Consider the following 10,844-nt stretch of genomic DNA (forward strand, 5'->3'; position numbering starts at 1 on the left):
CAGGAGCTGAATAACGTGACTGAAAAAATCGCAGTGTCTGCCCAGCTTTAGGTGTACTGTCGTCCGAGACTTGCACCGCAGTGTTGGCGTTTGTTTTCCTGTTGGCCATGCTTCTTGTTGTGGTCATCTGTTGTCTTCCGGTATTTTCTCCATAAGCGACCTTTCCTCGACCAATGAGATGAGCGGTAATCTGAATTGTCATACTCGTCATAAGTGTGCTGTCAGCTCATTGGTCACAAAGCAGGAGAGGGGCTGGGAATTATGTTTTCCAATGAAGGGTTAATTCCATAAACATTTATAGACTACTTTTGACTCTCACTGTATTACGGGACAAAGTGCGTCCCTTATTAGCTCAATACGGGACGTGTACTTTTGTTTCTAAATACGGGACGATTCTGTTTTTTAAGGGACGGTTGGCAACCCTAACTGAAATAAAAGCACTTAGCCTCTTAATTGCACATGCTTTTTTTGTGGTCATAGCTTATGGGTTAAACTGATTTGTTTCCTATCAGATAGCCTTATTGTTTACAAAAATGCAGATAGCAGTTTACACCACCTAGCAAATTATTTAGCCATTAATTTTCCTCCCACTTGTCAAATCCAGGCTAACCAAGAGATCGGGCATACTGGACAGGTTGCCAGTTTGTTGGAGGCCTTATTCAGAGAAAGACAGGAAACTATTCACATCTACTAGTTAAGAATCACCAATTAAACTAACGTGCATGTTTTTAGTCTGTAGGAGGAAGCCAAAGCAGGCACAGGCAGCCAATGGATTTACAATCAGGACTCTTTTGCTAGGAGGCTAACCACAGCAGTGCTAACCACTACACAACACAAATATCAAATTATGATTTTGAAAAAAGTCAACTAAGTATATCAGGATGTAATGTAATCTATACTTAGGAAAAGGTAAAATATAGAATGAACAAGATGAATTATCTGGTCCAGTTTTATTCTGTTAGGCAGATTTTTGTTAACTTTAGCGCGAGCTAGGCTATGCTCTTTCTTCCCATTCCCATTTCTGCCTTCATTTAACAGAGAAGCAGTAGATGCATGTTTTACCATATCTTTTATTAAAAATACCTTAAATGAACAGCAGATTCTCTCTCTCTTGATACCACCAGAAGCTTGATTTCATTCATTAACAACATACATGTAAATATAAGTCCCTGTCTGGTTGGATTTCTTTTTTGGCTTCCGTCCTCCAGCTCATTTGAGGGAGACACACACATAGACACACACAACTGCTAATGGAACTGTTGCCAGGAGGAAACATGTCGTCATAAAAAAATGTGGATGAGATTAAGCACTGTATGTTCCACCACTGATCACAGCATCTCATGACGTTAATGCGACTGACATCAACAGTAAATGCAACCTTTTAAAAACAGAGTACCTGTATGCTGGACTTAGAGGTCGCAATGAGCTAATCTTAACACTCCATAAAAGCACGAATGAATCATCTCAGGTGCTTGTTCAGCAAATAGGCATAAAAACACTGGAAAAGCAATTTATTGCTAAACAAATATTGCTTTGAAACACTTTTGTTTTTATGAAAGCAACAAATATACAAAGAATCCAAAGCAGTGTTTGGTGATGAGTCTGAGAAACCATGCACTCTGTAAAAGTATCAAATAAATTGCCTCAAATTGGTATATGACTCATCTATTTTTTAACCTTCTCTCATCCCTGTGTGTAAAACGTTTTGGTGTGTTGATGACCATTATAAATGTCATCTGCAATTATTCTCCAGAGATTTGTCAGAAACCATGAATGCTTTGATTAAAAAACCCTGTTACCATGAATCAAAATGAAGATTCAAAGCAAAACAACGTTGAATTTGAGATATTTGATGTCCTACCATAATCCCAGTGATAGGCCAATTAGACATAATTTATACTAGCATTATAGTTATACTAATGGCATCATAAATTAAGGTAATTAATGCCCTAGCATTCCTGCCAAAATACTTATCTTCATAAAACACTTGGATGGCTCTTTTTAAACTTCATATTTAAAAGTTGTGACACTAAACTTTGTTGACTCACACTTTGTTGACTTATTAATTTAAGGTTTTATGTGTCAGGACAATAAAAATCATCTGGTTCTTAGCAGGTCTTAAAATTATTCAAATACAACCTCAGATGAACAACAACGCATGATATATTACTTTGTGTCATTGTTTATTTATCAAAAATGAAGCCAAAACATCGAAGGTGTGTGTTGCTACTTCCATAGAAATTAAGTGGGTAAGTAGCAGCCAAGCATTGCGAATCACAAGCACTTGATTAAATAATCATCAGCAACAGGAGCACAGCTATAAAAGTGAAGGGTTATAGGATGGTTTCCAGACAAGCTGAAGTCCATCATTCTGCAGTGAGAAACATTATTCACAAGTGGGAAACGTTCAAGACAGTTGCCAATCTTCCTATGAATGAATAGCCCACCAAATTCACCCCAGGGTCACATCGTGCAATGCTTAGAGAAACTGATGAAATTTGTCAAGGTGTTTATAAAGCTGAATATGAAATTACCATGTAAAACTGGTTATTCTGTTTATGCCCTTTCCTAGCTAGTTAGATGCTGAAGCACCACCCAGGAAAACTTTATTTACAGCTGCACCGTAAATGCATCACAGGGTTCAGAAGGAAAAGTGTTGGAGATGTCATTTTTATTATTACTGAGCAAGTATCTACATCCTGTCACTGGAAGCAACACCAGGCTGCAGCACAAGAAAAATCAACTCATTCAATAGTACTATGCATTAACCTGTCTATCCGATTTAATTACTCATTAACTGAAGGCGTGCCAAAAAGTAACTGCCAGTATTTGCCAAAAAGTGATTGCTGGGTTTTAAACTGCTGTAAATGACTTGTTGGCGGCCTATAATCAGTCAAACATATCTCTTATGAATGATATCAAGTCATTTTTAGCTTCCTGTCACAAGGTAGAAGCTGCAATCAGTTTTTGGCAAAGTGACTTTTATATATATCCTTTATTTAACCAGGTTAAAAGGGTCACCGAGATTAAAAAAATATAATCTTCAAGAGAGGCCAAGAACACAGCAAAAAACGTAAATGATGTGGCATAAGCCAGAAAAGGACTGGAACACAGAAATAATGCAAAGTCATACAGATACTTGCAAAACAGATCATTTCTTTATTTCCTTTTGATTACAGGTTATCACATAAAAATAACCAGATAGAAACATCAGCAGTCAAGTTTTGTCACGTCACGTAGGTGAATTTAATTTTTCACATGCTATCTTGTGATAATGAATTTATATGGTGCCCTAACCACGATGGCTGATAACCCACTAAGCTACGGAAATAATGGACTCACTAAAGGCTTTGGTGAACTAACAAATCCTAAATGGCCGAACAACAACCGTTATGATTGAAATATTAATTTCCTGAGCAGCACTGCAGGGGATTTTCCATTAGAAATTAGATTAGAAAGCACATTTTTGCGACATTTCAGATTGTCCATAAAATCTACTTTAAAAAAAAAAAATCTTCTTTAGATCTCAATAAACCATCAAGCGCCCAACAGCATCACAGGTATGCACAAAGTGTCAAGTTTTTTGATCTAACGTTCAAAGAAACTGCCGTTTGCCTTGATGATAGCACTGGAAATATCTTACTGAGCTGCTGTTTGTCACTTGGAATGGTTTTCCACTGATGCCGCTTTCTCACAGACCTTATTATGGTCACAGTTGATCATGATTTAGAAGTAATAACCCATGAAACAGCATTACCAACGTGGCATCATGAAGACAAAGAGCCCGTTGATCAATCAAAAATAAATCTGTTGCCAGTAATTGCATGAAATTTGTCCTTTGTGAAATTAAAGAAACATCCTGTATCATCACAGACCCTAGCGTTCATGCCTGTGGCTTCGGTTCATCTTGGATTTCCGCTACTCAGCTCACACTGGAGGCAAAAGGGGAGGAGAGAGGAGGTCCCTCAGGACAGAGAATCAACCGTTGCCTATATTCTCTGCGCATAATTGAACAAATTAGCAATGAACAGCTGTTACCTGTTAAAATGACCCGCTTTCATTTTATCACCATGGACAAGAGGTCTGATAGCATCTGCATGCTGCAGCTGTCAGCCATTCTGATTAGGTTGCCAATTCCGGCTTTCAATATATCATGACAAACATAATTACCTCAACATCTCTTTTTATGGATTCTACAAATCGCCTGGCGCACAGAGCATGCCAAGTGACCATCAATTACAGCCACGGTCTGCTGGTAGCACGTCCACTTGGCTGCTTCGACTTTGTCAACCTCTTTCCTTTCGGAGAAAAGATGGTCTTTAATGTTACTGTAGCTGAAAGCCTATTTCACGTTTTTAAATTAAGATAATAGCGGGTGCACGAACTTAATAGTCTGACCTCAAAGCCTCCCTGCTATGGACTTACCAGTGGTACCACCTCTTGCAACCCCATGAAGTAGAAAGAAACTACTTGCTGTGACGTCATCCTTTTGCTATTCAGGGAGTTCAAGATAGAAGACCTGAGCAATAATCGCCATTTATAAAGTTTTGGCATTTATACTGTTGCAGTTAAGTGGCTGTAAAAGAGTAGTTAGAATCAAAAGAGTACAGGTTAATTGCCTTAAAGTGAATGAAAAAAATGACCCCATGGTGATGGATTTTAAATGAGGGTGGAAATTTCTGTTGATTGTACAAAAAGAAAGAGCAAAGTGAAATAAAAAACAAAGAAAGTTATGGTCACGATTAGATTCAAGTTCTAAAGAAACAAAAAGGTAATCCTCTTAAATATTATACTGCGAGAAAAGACAAAAAGGCGCTAATTTCTTTCATTATAAAATGAAGAAAAGATTGTGGAGGCTGATGTTAAAGGAGTCACTTGGTCACATGGGTATTATCAGCGCAAACTCCCCCTCTGTCTGTTACTCTATGTTAGCTTTAGGTCTTTTTGGCTTGTCAGGAGTTGCTAGAGAATCAGCCCTTTTATACACGAGTATCAATGTGAAGTAGCCGATGCTGATTCAGTTCAGAAAATGGAATAATGTGTTATTTTCCACACTGGCATCATTTTAACCCTTGGATGCACAACCTACCAATACCTACACTCTTCCACGAGTGGGGTCAAAAATGACCCCAAATAAAATCAATGCATTTTGCTATAAACTCGGTTGTTATTTTTCAAAATCTTTAAAACAAAGAGTTGTAATATTTTCATATTTGAGGTATTCCTCATAAAACATGTTTGTGCCATGAGACACTTTGCATTTTTATTGATTTTTTTCATTAATTTTAAGAAATTGCAGTTTTGTATCACTTGTATCACTTTTGTATGCTTGCTCGGCATATACTGCAGAAGCTGGGTCTTCCCTCTGAAAGGCACAAGTTGTTCATCCACTGTAACACAATCACTGAGGATGATTTTCTGCCTGCAGTTGACCAGGAACAGGCCCCATATGTAGCAGAAAGCTGCCATGTGGTTTGTTTTCAGTCGGTAGGTTCTGGTCCTCTTGTTATCAAAGTGCAAGAAACGGCGAATATCTTCAAATCTTTGAATTGACATAGTGGCCTTGTACAATGGGTTATGCAGAGGACTCCCGAAAAACACACCGACTGGTACATCCCAGTTCTTTTCACTTCCTGCAAGAGTGGTCAATCAAATGAAGGCCAGGAGCTTATGTTTGATTATATTTTTCCACTCTTTTCCCCTGTCTGTGGCTACTCTTTGTGCCTCCATGTTTGTGCATGTCAGCACCTCTTCCATTATATTATCAGACATGAACATCTTCCTTTCTAGTACTAAACAGTACTAAACCCAGGTGCAAGCCCTGGCCGACTAATTCAGAATATTGTGGCTAGAGCAGTAAGAGGGGCTCATTCTGTTAGACTCAATATCCATTTCCTCTTCAGAGGACTCATCAGAGGACTCCTCTGTGTCTGACTGAGGGGGGGGGACAGTAGTCTGGGTCCTGTATATCTTAGATGTCAGATTCTGAGTCAATGCCTCCGATGGGCTCTTCATCCCATCCATCCTGGATCATTTGTAGGGCCACAGGGATCCTAGCTGGCCTCATAGCAGCCATGTTACTTTAGATATTTAAAGAAAAAAAACATCAGAAAGGACAATATTTGAAATGCACCGAAAACTATAAACAGGGCTGCACATAAGTGGTCCACAGGTGTGCAATCGCTGTCAAAATAAAAGACGCGCACCAGATAAGAAGTTGGAACGTGCGTTTGCGTACATTAAATGTTCTGGAGGAGGACAGACATTTCTTCAGAACTCTTAAAGATGTCGAAGAACCAAGCTCTGTAAGCAATTACTTTGGTGTTCTTCCACGGCAAAAGAAGCGCGTGTTCTCAGAATTTCCGGGAATACTTTTATTTTGACAGCAAATGCACACCTGCGGACCACTTATGTGCAGCCCTGACTATAAATCATGCATGTTACTGTGTAAAAATTTATTCCTGATCCATCAGAAGTGTAAGTGGGACAGTCAGAGTTGCTAAGAATGAAAGTTTCATAGAATATTCCATAGGAACTGCTTGGGGTCATTTTTGACCCCACCTGTGGAAGAGTTGGGTAGTGATACAAAAACTGGATATTTTTTAATTAATGAAAACATAAATAAAAATGCAAATGGCCTCATGTTACAAACTCATTTTATGAGGAATACCTGGAATATGAATATATTACAACTTTTCATTTTAAAGATTTTGAAGAAAAACAACCCCAAGGGTGCATCTAAGGGTTAAAAAAGATCTTTGCGACACATTCAGTGATGGAAATATAAAGAACACTTGTCTTTGTTTTAACTCTGCATTTCCTCTGAATTCAGATTAAATGTCGAACACCTGCCTGTTCAGCAATATTACTGCAATTTGTAGTTTACAATTAGCTCGACAAAAGCTTTAGACAAATTCCCACAGACCTCAGCGGGTGTTATTTTGTGGGTACAAAGACATCAAAATGTGACATTTCTAATTCGTTTCTGTATGAATATATTTTAAGTAACACCTTTATCGTTAGTTTTCCTTGACGACAGCACAAGAAACATCCTATGAAGGAAAAAAAACATGCGCTGCAGTCAGCTTCAACCTTTGAAATACTGGACATTATTCCACGAGCCAAACGATGTCTCATCTTAGAGGCATCTTAAATCCTCCTCCTCCTCGATTATGTGGTCACACAGTACACCAATCAACAGCTGACCTTTTACTGTAGGAACAGACATAAACACAGCAGGAGGAATGTGGGTGTGATATGTAGGCTAAGCAGTCAGGGAGAAATGATGAAGTAGAGAGGATTGGTTATCTACAGATTGTCTCATTTGTGCAGAATAGTGATTTGGAATAGATCTCTTTTGGATCACAAGTCTTTACTTGGAAACTTCCAGCTCTGGACGGCAGCGATTACACAAAGCATCAAGAAATTTAGTTAGAAGAGCTAAGTGGTAACATAAAACAAGCCAAAGGAAGATAGAGACTCAATTAGCTAAGTCCCCAATAAGGTACACTGTAAACTCTTGAGACCCTATTTTTGTGGAAATAGAAGATTTTCAACCGAGCAAGCGAGCGCTAAGGGGATTTAAATGTAAGGCATTTCACACCCACCAAAACCATACAAACACTTTTTCTGTCGAGGGTTTTCTCAGACAGCCTAGTGTAGCTACTTCCCCAATCCCCAGTGCAGCATCTTCAGATTAATACTTCATATTTTAGTTATGAAAGCAAAGTGTTTATTGTTTCATAAAAAAATAAAGAAATTTCCTGAACATGGATGTTTTTATTTTATGTTATTGTGCAGATGTACAAAAGGATTTCATCTGAAGATTTTATCATAGGATGCACAAATAACTGCTGTCCATGGATATTAAAATATTTGGGTTTGTGTGTATGTGTTGTGAATGCAATTTCAAACAAAGCATGCACAGAGAAAAAAAAAATACACCACAGCAGTAGTTAATACAGCAGCTCCATCCAGGGCCATATCTTGAACCTGAGTGTAGGTAAGTGCTGACAGGCGGTCAGATTGTGTTGACAGTGTGTGTATGTGAGTGATAGATAGCTACTCAGTGAGGAGCTGTGGAGCATAATATGATTTAAATGTAAGAATGGAATCTAAATCTGATTTCAGATAGTACTATGGGCCCAGAGCTTCTCTCCTTTACCCCCGTCCCTCGCCAGCCATAATGCGGTCAGCTGCAGCTGTTTTCTCCGAGGTGTGGTCTCACTGACCCGGGAGGACAGATTATCAGTTTCAATCTCAGCCTTTAGATGCCTCTTTGAAATGAATCAAAACACTCCACCTGCCAATGGTGTGTGATCTCGGGTTCTTAGAAAGCGTGAAGCGACTACATTCTGTCGATGCGGTGACTTGTGGAAAGGAGTGGAAACTTTCGTGATTGTTTCCCCTACGTGGTTTGACTGTTTGAACCCGCTCTCATTTCTCTGGAGATCCCACTCCTCCCCTATGGTGCATTCATTCTCTGAAAGGATTAGATGAGGAGTTCACTTCAGGGGCATCAGGCAATCTGCATACAATAGTCCACCAGAACTGTGAATAAATCAACATTGATGTAAGACAATAAAGTCAATGCGGTGTGGCTATTTGTTTATTCTTATTACACTATTACACAGAGCTATGCACTTTGGATCATTCGGAGTAAATGCATTACTTAAAGAGGATTCAGAACACAGACTGCCTATGCCATCTCTATTTCACTCAATGCGTGCTCCATCTGTGTCCCCAGAGGTGGTCCGGCAGTCCACTAAAGCAGCCATTAGACGGATATCCAATCAGACTTGGGCCATTCGCTTCTTCCAGCATCTTCTTCTGTCTGCCACATCCTCGGGCTATCATAGAGGAAATGAAAGTCACTGATGGAGAATCTGAGGTAATGGTATGGATAGATAGATGACTGGTCTGAGTGTGTTTTCAAAGCTCTCTTGGTGTATATATATATAAACACTGACATGACTGAAAAACCACAGGATAATCACGCCTGCTTTGCGAGGAGTAATGTCATCGAGTGTATAGGAAAATTGCATCGTGGGAGGATGGTTATCAGTCAGGGTTGTAATGTTATTGTTAGCGATGAGAGCTTGTCTAGGTCTGGATTGATTTAATGCCGGAAAGTTTCCCAGCACGGGCTCACCCTGACCTTTCAGGGGAAAAATTAGATTTTGGAACTTGCCTCCCATGTAGCTGCCAAGTCACTGAGGTACTGTTAGTCCAGACCCACAAAACCACTCCAACCAGTCAGTCATGAGGGGAAACAGCCAATTCAATGCTAATAGGTTCAACGCTAATGCTAAATTCTATTTTTGTCAGAAAAATCATAACAGAAGCCGTAACAGTTTTCTTGTCTTCAGCTAGCACTTTGATATGTGCAGTGGAAACTGATTTGTCGAAATCTGCTGCAGATAAATTGGTGCTGTAAAACAATGCACATACACCTGCAATTAGAGTAGATAATTATGGCTGCTGCTTGTTTCACCTCTTTGGATTCTTTTTTCCAAGATAACTTTGAGATAGCAGAGAAACTTGAAAGCAAAATTACCTCTGACAAACAACTTTCTCGTGTTGCCATTCATAGACATGCATTTGCATGCATGCACCGTCACACATTCGCACACACTGTACTGTAAAAGAGAAAGAAAGAAAAAAGCAGTAAACAGTGCAAGTATTTAAAAACCTGAATGTCTCTGATAATAATCCTAAACCAAACCTTTCAGATCTGACAGCTGGAAAATGTCAAGACAGACGAGATTTCCCCCCCCCCCCTAAATTATTAACATAGAAATGGAACTGGCATTTCCGATTCTGCAAGATAATATGTAATCTTGACATTTATCTGTTTATAGATTCAACATCCAAATCCAATCTTTGATATTTGCAGGCTTTTGTCTTTTTTAGTCCCCATAGAAAAAACATTTCACTGCTGTGTTAGAATAGACACAGCGGGTAGCTTTAAGTGGAGTCCCATTTTCAACAATTGGGATGCTGTGAAAAATATAAATAACAGAATTCAATAATGTGAAAATCTTTTATACCATATGTTTAATTAAAAAATTGTACAAAGAAAAGATATCAGATGTCCAAACCAAAAAAAAGGGAAAAATGTTGAATTTAATTCCAAGATTGAACAGATTGTCAGTTGGACATGTCTCTAACAGTCTTTTCAGCTCACTGTGCCGAACGTTATCAAGAATCGTGTCCTAACCTGGAAATAAATAAAAATTGCATAGCCTTTGATTTTCTGACCTTTTAACTTAAAATCTAATAATAATAATAATAATAATAGTAACATAGGCTTTGATTCCAGACCTTTTAACTATAATTTTGCTTTATTGTTGGTGTCTTGATGTTTTAGAGGCCCATAAAAAAAGCTCCTACTCCTATTGCTTGAACACCTCAGCATCTCCTCCAGTCATGGGAGCAGGGTTCAAAATAAAAAGCAACTCACAGTTGTAAGACCCAATGCCTCTCGAAAACAAACTGGCATCAGACTTGTTGGAGTTTTTAACTCATGGTGAGTTTCAACTAAGCAGGTGCACATGTTGCTGTTTTTGTTGCTGTGGGGCATGCTTATTTATCTGCTCCGATCCCTGTGGTAAAGTTGGTAGCCAGCTGTTTAACAGTGGCCCATCACGCTAGTTATTTATTTATTTATTTTTTGTATTGTTCTGAAAGCACACTGTTGAGCAGACCAGCAAGGGAGGACTACAAGGAAGAATTAGCTTTAAAGGCTGCTGCTACTGATGATGAAGTTTGGTGACAGAGTTTTTCTTATACAGACGTATGACGATATGCTGTGAAGAAGTATTTTTTCCCTCAATTCTTCCCCC

The sequence above is a fragment of the Pundamilia nyererei genome, unplaced genomic scaffold, assembly GCF_000239375.1.
Source record: "Pundamilia nyererei isolate P.nyererei 1_Seehausen unplaced genomic scaffold, PunNye1.0 scaffold00044, whole genome shotgun sequence".
NCBI lineage: Eukaryota > Metazoa > Chordata > Actinopteri > Cichliformes > Cichlidae > Pundamilia > Pundamilia nyererei.